We start from the raw sequence: 11,483 nt of genomic DNA, 5'->3' as shown, positions 1-11,483 counted from the left end.
CCATGGTTACAGAGGTACTTAAGTTAATTATTAAACTACTTCTGACACACAGAAAATTCATTAACTACTAGTTCAAAACCAAAACTCTAAAAAAAATTAACATACATATAATCACACATATCATATCACAACATGCTTTTGTGGAAATGATGTCTTTAGTTCACCATTCCAAAATGACATTCTGATGTCTTAAAAAATGATCAGGTCACCTTCACGGAATTGAAATGAAAATCCATTTTACCTCTATTTTAAAATCCAAATTCCTAGATGACTACAATATATTATAAACATTCATAAGATTATGAGAAAACATTTTAGTTATGTGGTTAATACGTTATGTCAACAAATATATCATTAAACTTCTTACTAAGTCAACAAACATTTCCATTCAATAAGCACTTAGAACTTTACTTTGATTGGCACATGTTGGCATCAGTTTTCACACTGGAAGACACCAGCAGCATAGCAGACCTTTAAGAGATTTAAGGGCAGGGGTGAAATTTTTAACTATCGCAAAAGAGATGGTGCTCGGAAAGTTTGAAAGTGGATAAATCAACTGGACTGGATGGACCACATGCCAGATTTCTGAATGAGATAGCTGAGGATACCTTGATCATCATCTTTCAGAAATCACTGCAATCAGGAAGGATCCCAGAAGACTGGAAAATGGTGAATGTAACACCCCTATTTAAGAAGGGAGGGAGGCAGAAGACACAAATTTTTAGACCATTTAGCATGATAGATTGTTTGTCAGGTTTTAGAGTCCATTTTTAAAGATGAGATTGCAGAGTAGTTGGAAGTGTGCAGTAAAATAGGGCTGAGACAGTACAGCTTCATCAAGGGGAAGTGATGCCTGACAAATCTGTTAGCATTCTTTGAGAAGTTATCAAGCAAGTGAGACAAAGTGAATGTGATGTATTTTGATTTCCAGAAGGCTTTTGACAAGGTGCACACAGGAAGCTGTTAAATAAGATAAGAGCCTGTGGTGTTAGGGGCAAGGTACTCGCATGAATAGAGGGTTGGCAGACTGGCAGAAGGCAGAAAGTAGACATAAAGTGGTCCTTTTTAGGATGGTAGTAGCATTCCACACGACTCCATGTTGGGACCACAACCACTCACGTTGTACATTAACAATCTTGACAAAGGAACTGAGGGCACCGTTGCTAAGTTTGCAGATGATACAATGTTAGGTATAGGGACATGTAGTGTTGAGTAAGTGAGGAGGTAGAAGAAGTACTTTGACAGGCTAGGAGAGTGGACAAAGAAGTGGCAGGTGGAATACAAGTGGGCAAGTGTGAAGTTATGTACTTTGGTAGGAAGAACAGAGGTGTAGGCTATTTTCTAAACTGGTAAGCTTTCAGAAATCTGAAGCACAAAGGGACTTAGAAGTCTTAGTTTAGGCTTCTCTTCAGATTCTGTAGGCAGTTAGGAAGGCAAATGCAATCTTAGCATTCCTTGCAAGAGGGCTAGAGAAAAAGCAGAGGGGCTGGGGCTATATAAGGCTATGATCAGACCTCATTTAGAATATTGTGAGCAGTTTTGGGCCCCATATCCTAGGAAGGATGTGCTAGCCTTAGTGAGAGTATAGAGGGGGTTTACATGAATGCACTCAGGGATGAAGGGCTTGTAAATAAGTAGCAGTTGAAGACTCTGGGTCTGTACTCGATGGAATTTAGGGGATGAAAGGGATCTCATTGAAAGTTACAGAATACTGAGAGGCCTGGTTAGACTGGACATGGAGAAGATGTCTCCACTGGTCAGAGAGACCAGGACCCAAAGGCATTGCCTCAAATGAGAAGAGGAGGAATTTCTTCATCCAAAGAATGCTTAATCTGTGGAACTCATTACTGCAGGAGGCTGTGGAGGCCAAGTCATTAACTATATTAAAAACAGAGATAGGTAGGTTCTTGACTGGCAAGGGAATCAAAGGTTATAGCGACATGGTATGAGAACGGGGTTGAGAAATATTTCAGCCATGATTGAATAGTTGGGCAGACACAATGGGCCTAATGTCCTAATTCAGCTCCAGTATCTTACGGTTTTATGGTCACTGTGAAAATGAATGTCGGAGAAATCATTCACATGTAATGAAACCTTGAATAGTTTTATCTGACCAAACACTCTAAAATAAGCAGCACTTTTTTAAACTCAACAGTCTTCTTTTTGTGTTCAAGGGATGTGGGCATCACTGGCATCACATTTATTGCCCATCCACAAATGCACAGAGGGCAGTCAAACGTAAACCCCATTACTATATCCCCAGACCGGATAAGATGGCAAATTACCTTGCGTAAATTTCCTTGGAAATGATACATTTCGATTGTTCCAGCTGACTTTCTGACTCTTTAAAAGCATATTTTCTGACCAAAATCCATCTGCCTCTTTCTTAAAATTCAAATCCCACAAAATAACAATATATTATTACAATTGTTACCTCTCCTAAACTTAGCCACTGTTGGCCACTTTTCAACTGTCATCCCATACTACCCTATTCACTACATACTTCCATCAAATTGTCAAGTGTTAAATGTTCTGTGGTTAAAAAACAAAAGAACTGTGGATGCTATAAATTAGGAACAAAAACACAAGTTAAGGGAAAATCTCAGCAGGCCTGACAGCATCTGTAAAGAAAAAAATCAGAGTTATTGTTTCGGCTCCAGTCACCCTTCCTCAGAACTAATGCCAGACCTACTGAGCTTTTCCAGCCACTCCTGTTTTTGTTCCTGACTTACAGCATCCACGGTTATTTCAGTTTTTATTTAGTATTTAACTCACGGTGGCTCAGTAGTTAGCACTGCTGCCTCACAGTACCAGGTACCTGGGTTCAATTCCACCTTCAGGCAACTGTCTGTGTGCAGTTTGCACATTCTCCCCGTGTCTGCATGGATTTCCTCTGGGTGCTCTGGTTTCCTCCCACAGTCCAAAAATGTGCAGGGTATGTGGATTGGGTATGCTAAATTGCCCTTTGTCCAGATACGTTTAGGGGAGGTGGGTTAGACATGGGAAATGCAGGGGGAGGGGAATGGGTCTGGATGGGATGTTCTTTGGAGGGGTGGTGTGGGCTTGTTGGGCTGAATGATCTGTTTCCACACTGTAGGGATTCTATGAGCCACATCTCTTCTAGGCATATCCACTTTGAAGAAGTTCTGCCCCCCTCTGTGACGGAATTTCCTTTCCAATCAAAAATGGTCTGTTGTGTTGTGTTGTGCTAGCAAAAGATAAGCCCTTTATTTCACACAGCGGGTGGTCCTACCATTTTTATGGTGCTATGCTGAGGTAAGTGCCATATAAGTGCCAAACATTCTCCCGGCATAATTTAAACAAATATCTACTGGAGATTCCCTTGTGCAACTTCTAGCATCTTCCTACAGAACAGCCTAGCACTGATTTAGAGCAGAGGTAGTAGGAACTGCCGATGCTGCAGAATCTTAGATAACACGGTGTGAGGCTGGATGAACATAGCAGGCCAAGCAGCATCAGCATCGTTTTTTTTTCTGCAGAAGGGTCTCGACCCAAAAAGTCAACATTCCTGCTCCTCTGATGCTACTTGGCCTGCTGTGTTCATCCAACTTCACGCCATGTTATCTCTGCTTTAGAGCAGATGCCAACCTGGTCTATTGGATAGAAAGTGTTGATCGAATTAGGTTAAAAGAAAAATAGAGGAAATAAGTGTAAATTGGTAAAGGGAATCATCACCAGCCCCGCACCCTCCCTTTGCCTGACGCAACAAAAATTACTTTTGAGCCCTTTAGTCATCTGAAAGTTTTTTGTGGCAGGCATAAAATTGAGATTCAAGGCTGAATTGGCCAATGATTTTCAGAATCTATATCCACTGTTACACAAACAAAAATAGAAGTTTTGTGTTTGGTACATTGTACTGCGTTCGTGCCATTAATACACTACTTTTGAGTTTCTGTGACATTTTTGGGCAGTTTTTGCTGATTGATCTGCTTAAGCCCCGAGGGAACTGTAAGCATAAGATTATTACTCACCAGATGGTATTATAGACAGGAGTTTCCTATTAGCCCTCAAATAAGTACAGAGATATAGAAAATATGTTCAGCTGCTCCCCTGTCATTGATTTAGACCTAAATATAGAGTTTGAGAACTTTTGAAGAATCCCCAAACTTTCTTTGCTGATTTCTCGTCAACTAATTATTTTCACAATTTTTACTGAAACTTACGTGTGGCTGACTGATCATATTCAATCTTCTGCACTAGTATCAGAGGTTATCATTAGCTTACTGTACTGGGACCCCTTGAATGAAAACTATCAACTTTGACTTGACTTGGCTGATGACTGCTCATGGCCAGGACAAGCTTCTTGTGTTTATGCCTGCTCTGAATGACAAGGCGAGACAGCAGTACTATGAGCCAGTGTCTCTGGCTGAAGGCCACATGCAAAAAGTCAAGGCAAAATGAGACAGGGATAATGTGATGATCCAGGCAGGTTCGGGCAAGACTAAGACAGCAAGCCAGCAGCCTAGAGGCAGAGTCTGGACCAGTCCATGTCCCAGAGAGTAAGGTGTCCTTGCTGCACAATGATAGCTGCTGTATGCCCAGAGGAACAGCACTGATGTGCAGAAACATACTGTAAGTCAATTGGAAAAATGCTATGAGCCAGTGCCCATGGAGTGTGCCTGAGATGTTTGGACCTGGTGTCCAAAATGGAGGGCTTTGGAGCAATGACATGCTGAAGTAGCTTGAAGTATCTGCTTTAACTTCAATGGAAAAGAATTCTCAGCATCTAGATTGCTCACAGCAAATGGTCGGATAAGAAGGTGTATATTAGTGAGACAAGATGTGCAGTTAATAATGTCATTAACAATAATCCCACTTAGTAGGCAACTCGCTACTGCCAAGTGAGAATCTCACTTTGACACCCAGACATTCACCTTAGTAATAAGATGCAGCGCCACCCCTCCTCAGCTCCCTGACCCCAGTGCTGACATTTAACAACCTTGAAATGTCATGGCTTTGAACTGATTTGAGAATTTCAAAGCAAAGGAAGTTGTGTATTTTGGAAAATATGAATGAAATCGATTGGTTGAGGTCAACACTTTCAATAATTCATCATTTAGAACATAAATTGTGCCATGCCATTAATTAGAAGCATTCTGAATATGAAAGTTCAACATTTCACTTTCTTTAGTTGCTCTGAATACCAATCATCTAATTGCAGACTCCAGGTGAATAGAATCAGCTTTGTGGTGACCTACTGTAGGTTGGACCATGACGAGCCGGCCTCAGAGAGAATTCAGAGGTCAAGTTGCAGATCCTTCAGCACGTAAAAAAATTGAGGAAACTAAAAAATAGAGGCTACACATTCGAAAAGATAACATATCTTGTGATCAAAATTCAACCACTAAGTGATGGTTCATTTCCTGTGCAATATCAGTTGGCAGCTTGTCAGTCTCATGGTTATCAACTCTGTGTTTAATCCTACCTAGTGTCACTCAGGACCCACTCTAGCATGACTGTCTCTGTTCCATCTGCTGCACAAGAAGAGAGTGGGAGAAGAAGGTGCAGCATTCTCCAGGTTCTTATGTTTCCTCTCTGTGACTTCCTCTGGGCTAGCTAAGCCTCGCAGTTTTGCTCGTCTCTTCCATTATCCCTCCAAGCAGTTAACCCCTCAACACCGTCTCCCAGTTGTCAGTTTCAATGTCTGCCATCTTCAGATCTTGCTTGCAGCTGTCTTTGGAGTGGTGCTATTAGCATCAAGCAGATTGTGATCTGGTGGCTATCTCACAATACAGAATGTCTTTGGGTTTACAGCTGCCAGATTCCCATGAATATGGCCATGCCAACGCAAATGTCATTATCTTAGCACTGAATGCAGAATGCTTTTGTGACCACCCTACGAGATTTGAATTAAGGAGCTAGTTCTGCTGATAGGTGTGGAGGATTATAAAACAGAAATGGCTGGAAAAGCTCAGCAGGTCGGGCAGCATCTGTGAAGTTAATGTTATGCTTCCAGTGATCTTCCTCAGAACTGATGGTAGCTAGGAAAATGTTATTCTTTATGCTGAGGATAGGTTGAGGGAGGGGGTAAGGACTAAATGATAGGTAGAGAGACAGCCCAAAGAGAGAGGAGAATGTTGGACTGACAAAGGAGTGGGTAACGATCTGTCAGCTTTTGTGCTCCTGAGATGCTGCTTGGCCTGCTGTGTTCATCCAGTCCCACACATTGTTATCTTGGATTCTCCAGCATCTGGAGTTCCCATTATCATGAACTCAGTATTGAGCCCAGAAGGCTGGAGAGTTCTTAAGCAGAAAATGAGGTGCTGTTATTCCAGCTTCGCTGGAGCACTGCAACAAGCCAGAGACGGAAATGTGGCCAGGGAACAAGGCAATGTGTTGGAGTGGCAGGCAACTGGAAGCTCAGGGTGTTTTTTTTTGCAGACAGCAGATAGATGGTCTGTGAAGGCATCACCCAGTCTATGCCTTATATCCCCAATGTAGAAAAGGCCAATATAAAGGATGCCAAAGATATACCTGGCAGAATAATGGTAGAAATTCATCAGCTTTCTCTCATTCAGTATATAGATGTTATATCTCCAGCTGAACTGACTTTGTTTCAAGCCAAGAGGAATAAGCAATCATTTATTATGAAATGTTGAGAAGGTTCTGGAAATAATGATAGAGCGTGATAATGCTGTTATTATGTGGAATTTTACAAATATTGTATCAGGGATCATCTGAGCTTTCTGAATTTGGGGCAGCATGGTGGCTCAGTGGTTAGCACTGCTGCCTCATAGCACCAGGGACCTGGGTTCAATTCCACCCTTGGGCAACTGTTTGTGAGGAGTTTGCATGCTCTCCTCAAGTCTGCATGGGTCTTCTCTGATTTCCTCCCACAGTCCAAAGATATGCAGGTTGGGTGGATTGGCTATGCAATAGTGTCCTGGGGTGTGTAGATTAGACATGGGGAATACAGGGGATGGGTCTGGGTGGGACACTCTTCAGAGGGGTGGTGCCGACTTGTTGGGCTGAATGGCCTGTTTCCTCATTGTAGGCATTCTATGACTTTCTTGGTTTTATTTCAGCCATTAAAAATGGATATTAAGATCTTTGTGTTACCATTCCAACACCAATGTCATTACTTCATCCGCTGAAGGAGCAGCACTCTGAGAGCTTGTGATTTCATATAAATCTGTTTGGTCTATAAACTGATGTCATGTGACTTCTGACTTTGTCCTCCCCAGTCCAACACCGGTACCTTCACATCATCTTTACAGTGGTCATTCTTGCCTTCACCTCTGACTGCAGATGCACCAAACTACTGTGCAAGATCTTTTGCACAGAACCACTACGATGACAGGACTTTGACTGATTCATGGGGAGGCGTTTGTTTTTCTAACCTCACCAATTCCTGTCAGCCCTTGCAATCTCTAGCTGCCAGACACACAGTATTTCCTGTCGCATATACTTCTATTTTGAGTACCCCAAGCAAGTATCGAATACCTCAGGTCAAGCGTGGCCTAATTAGATACAAAGTCACGAGGGGTCTAGGCCCAAAATGTCAGCATTTGTGCTCCTAAGATGCTGCTTGGCCTGCTGCATTCATCCAGCCCCACACTTTGTTATCTCAGATTCTCCAGCATCTGCAGTTCTCATTATCTCATTCCTATTCCAGTTCTGAGGAAGGGTCACTGGACCGGAAACGTTAACTCTGTTTTCTCCTTCACAGATGCTGCCAGACCTGCTGAGCTTTCCCAGCAGCTTTGTTTTTGTTCCTGATTTACAGCATCCGCAGTTCTTTTGGTTTTTGTTTTCAGATACAAAGTCATGTTGCTTCTATTCTGCCACAATACTAAACTCTGTTCCAACACCAGAAGTACACCCCTTGCTCCAGCAGTCTGACAGTACCTGACTGGAATTACAATCTAGTGTTAAGGTCGGGCAGATCAGAGCTTGGGGTTATGAGGGGAGAAAGGGGACGGAAGTATCCCACGCTTCAGAAATAAATACACTTTGCTTCACGTAGCATCATTTCAGCAGTGGACAATGGAGACTTTAAACCCCACAGCAGATATTTACATTATGTAGACCAAAATTAAACCAACATCCTCCAAACATTGCAATGAGCAGAGCAAATTTGCTTAAATCTCTGCTCAGGTTACAGTGCTTATACTGATAGGTCTGAGCTTACTGTGTGACCTGATTGGACACCAAAACTGCTGTGCATTAGCCGAGACAATTTCCCTTTAAAAAGTGATGGAGTGAGCTGTAACTCCTCCTCCTTGCCTATACTTCCTGTGTAGTCATTTCACTGAGGCTGGTGAAGGTTGTATGTAGGCCTCTTCCTCTGAGCTGTTTATGCTTGTAGGGTATTTGTCTGAATTATGATTGTTATTACAAGTTTTGGTTAAGTTAAGATGTCCAGCACGTTTTTGTGGAGCTTCAGCTGTTGCATAATTTTCTTGGTTATAGCCTTTTACCGGTCTGCGTTAGAATGGCACTGCTTTCTTAGTTTTTAGTTCAGACCTAATGCTGAATGTGGCGATGTCGAACCTATTATCCATTGAATAGGAACACACAAATACCTTGTTTCCCACCGCACTGAAGGTGTGTGGGTGTTAGGGAGATGTGACAAGCGCCACAGTTGCAGTTTGCGCCTCCAACAACATACGCGGAACATGTGCTATTTTCCACCAGGGTAGTGTTTTGGAATAGCTTTCGTTTTTAAGCCTGACGGGATGAATCCTGGTAGCTGCATTTAGTTTGCAAAACCCTAAAGGCTCTTTGTTTTCTCATGTTCTGAGGGCTTTTTTTGTAAAAAAAAATAAATAACGTGACAGTATCAGTAGACACTGCCGGTGCGAATCTCCTTTTGTGGGTGATTGTGAAACTGACCAGTAACCTAGAGTCTGAGCGGGCTCGCTGCGGTGTCAATGGTAAAGTGACATCCGAGATAATGGGAACTGCAGATGCTGGAGAATCCAAGATAATAAAATGTGAGGCTGGATGAACACAGGCCAAGCAGCATCTCAGGAGCACAAAAGCAACTGCTTTAATCCCTCAGAATTCAATGCAGAGTGTAAGACTGCTGTAACTTTTGATATAATTAGCTATAACAATTCCTTCTGTCCCTCTTTCTACTCGTCCCCACTCTCCAACCTGCTTCACTCCATCAGTGAGGGTCTAATGGTATACAGGGTGGAATCTTATTCAGTTGTCAGGGGTCTCAGAACTGCAGGAGATCCTCTCTACCTTTTTTTTCTGGAGAAGGTCCGCTAAGCGATACACTAGGAAGGCATTGGAGAGGCCTCTAATGGGCCTGGTATAAAGACCCTGGTCATCCTTGATTGGCCACTTAAAGGCCTTACCTGCCAGTAAAGTCAATCATGGGTCTTTCCACCCAGAACGTCCTTCAAGCTTAGGATGGAGGGAGGTGGAATGTCAGCTCCTGTGTAATCAAATCCCGTCTCCAAGCTCACAACACTGGGTGCAGAAGATTCCACCTGGGGTACTTTAGGTGTAGTGATAGTGTCTCTACCTCTGACCCAAGAGATGTGGGTTCAAATCTCACCTTCTCCATGTGTGCTGAATGACATCCCTGAACATGTTGATTAGAATTTTCTGGAAAAAAATTCACCTGTAGAGTTGTAAAGTGAGTGGGCAATAAGTTGGTAGCCACTGGATATTGAGGGATGCCTGAGGTTATTCTTTCTGGTTTTAAAAAAAAATTATTTTTCAAAGACCTGAAGTTCTAAAAACTAATGCTTAGAGAAACTTAGGTGTACACCTTTCAGGAACTAAAGCCAGTATTCATGTACAGCAAGGAAGTAGGTAATTGTGGTGTGTGGCCTTTATTGAAATGCCATGTATAAGTAAATTGCTCCAAGGGCTTTGGTGAGACCACACCTGGATGAATCTGAGCACTTCCCAAGGAAAGAGATGATAAGGTGTAGAGCTGAATGAATACAGCAGGCCAAGTGGCATCAGAGGAGCAGGAAGGCTGACGTTCTGGGCCTAGACCCGGAGCAGGAAGGCTGATGTTCTGGGCCTAGACCCTCCTTCAGCAAAGGAAAGATGTATTTGCCTTGGAGGCAAAGCAGCAAGCTTTTACCACTTTAGTTCCTGGAAAGTAACAGTTCTCTTCTAGCAAGAGGCTGAGTAAATGGGCCCCATCCTTTGTCTGGAGTTTTAGTTGAAAGAGAGGTGATTACCTGATAATGCACGTGGCTGTAAATGGGCTTGACAGGGCAGATGCTGAGAACATATTTGTTCTGACTGGGTTATTGTGACAAGATGTGCCTCGAAAAAGGGCTTTGCTTTGCCCTGTTTCTCTTGAGGTGTGTTGTAAATCTGGTGCTGAGATATCTGCTCCATGGAAAGCAGAGTAAATAGCTTTAGCCTCTTAAACGAAACAGAAGCGTGAATGGATGGAATCAAGCTCGCATAGACCAAGGGTTTTCATTTTGCTTTTGGTTATAGAATGTTTTATACAGCCCAGAATCTCTCTTCAGTCCAACTCATATGTGCCAACCAGAGATCCCAGTCTGACCCAGTCACATTTGCACGCATTTGGCACATATCCCTCTAAACCCAATCTATTCATATATCCATCAAAATGCCTTTTAAATGTTGTAATTGTACCCACCTTCACCACTTCCTCTGGCTGGTCCTTCCATACATACACCACCTTCTGGGTAGAAATAAATTAGCCCTAAGCTGCTGAAGTTGGGGTTTGGAGTTGAAGCTGTTAGATATATAGCTCGCTGCTGCTGCTAAAACTCCCCCTTTCCCCCGCTCTCTTGCTGCAAGATTCACTCTCAGTTTTTCTTTGTCCTCGACTACAGAAGGTCACAAGTGAAGGAGACTGTTTTGCCGAGTTTGCCTTTGCCGAGGATATGTTTATGGGATGCTGCTATATTGGAACAGTTGATGAGTAGTTAAAATATGTATTATTTTTAAGTGTTTCAATAGAGTTAAAGTTAGATTTTTGTTTTGTTTATATTTCAACTGTAGATGTAAGAATAAAGTATCTTGCTTAAAGCCTCGAAGCTTGTCAAATCAAGTCACATCTGGAACGCAGTGCCTTACGCTTTCCTTCAAATAAGATAAAAGTTAGTGAAGGCTATCTCCTTGATATGTTTTGAGGGGGTTTGGTCTGGTCCATAATAGTATCAAAACATGGAGACACCAATCTTGAATTAAGAGCTTTACCATTTCAGACTAATTTAGAGAATTTTCTTCACTCAACTAGTTGTAAATCTTTGGAATTCCCTACCTCAGGAGTGTTGTTGATGCTCCATCATTGAAATATTTAACGCTGGGATAGCCAGAGTTTTGGCCCCTCAGGAAATCAAGTAACTTGGTGGGTGGGAAAGTAACTTTGAGGCAGAATATCAGCCTTAATCACATTATTTGTTGGACCAGGTTCCAAGGCCGCTATGATTGATTTCTGCTCCTATTTCTTTGAGTTTGCTCCTTCTACGTTTAGGAGGCAGAGTGAGATAGCAGAATATTTGCATTCT

At 42.4% G+C, this 11,483-nt stretch overlaps 1 protein-coding gene across 9 annotated transcripts in view; it reads left to right on the top strand.

The window, feature by feature from the left end:
• The first annotated feature begins 8,252 nt into the window (after positions 1–8,252).
• LOC125466300 (acyl-CoA-binding domain-containing protein 5) overlaps positions 8,253–11,483 on the top strand; it is a 103,894-nt gene continuing 100,663 nt past the window's right edge. For 2 of the 9 annotated variants that reach the window (XM_059638873.1, XM_048560625.2), the window contains exons 1-2: positions 8,343–9,040; positions 10,975–11,072. The gene's annotated coding sequence lies outside the window, so the exon portion shown is untranslated. The other 7 variants (XM_059638880.1, XM_059638878.1, XM_059638874.1 and 4 more) reach the window with 7 other exon arrangements.

The sequence above is a fragment of the Stegostoma tigrinum genome, chromosome 31 (genome assembly GCF_030684315.1).
Source record: "Stegostoma tigrinum isolate sSteTig4 chromosome 31, sSteTig4.hap1, whole genome shotgun sequence".
NCBI lineage: Eukaryota > Metazoa > Chordata > Chondrichthyes > Orectolobiformes > Stegostomatidae > Stegostoma > Stegostoma tigrinum.
The sequence above is the reverse complement of the archived record's forward strand: the minus strand, read 5'-3'. Positions and strand labels throughout refer to the sequence as shown.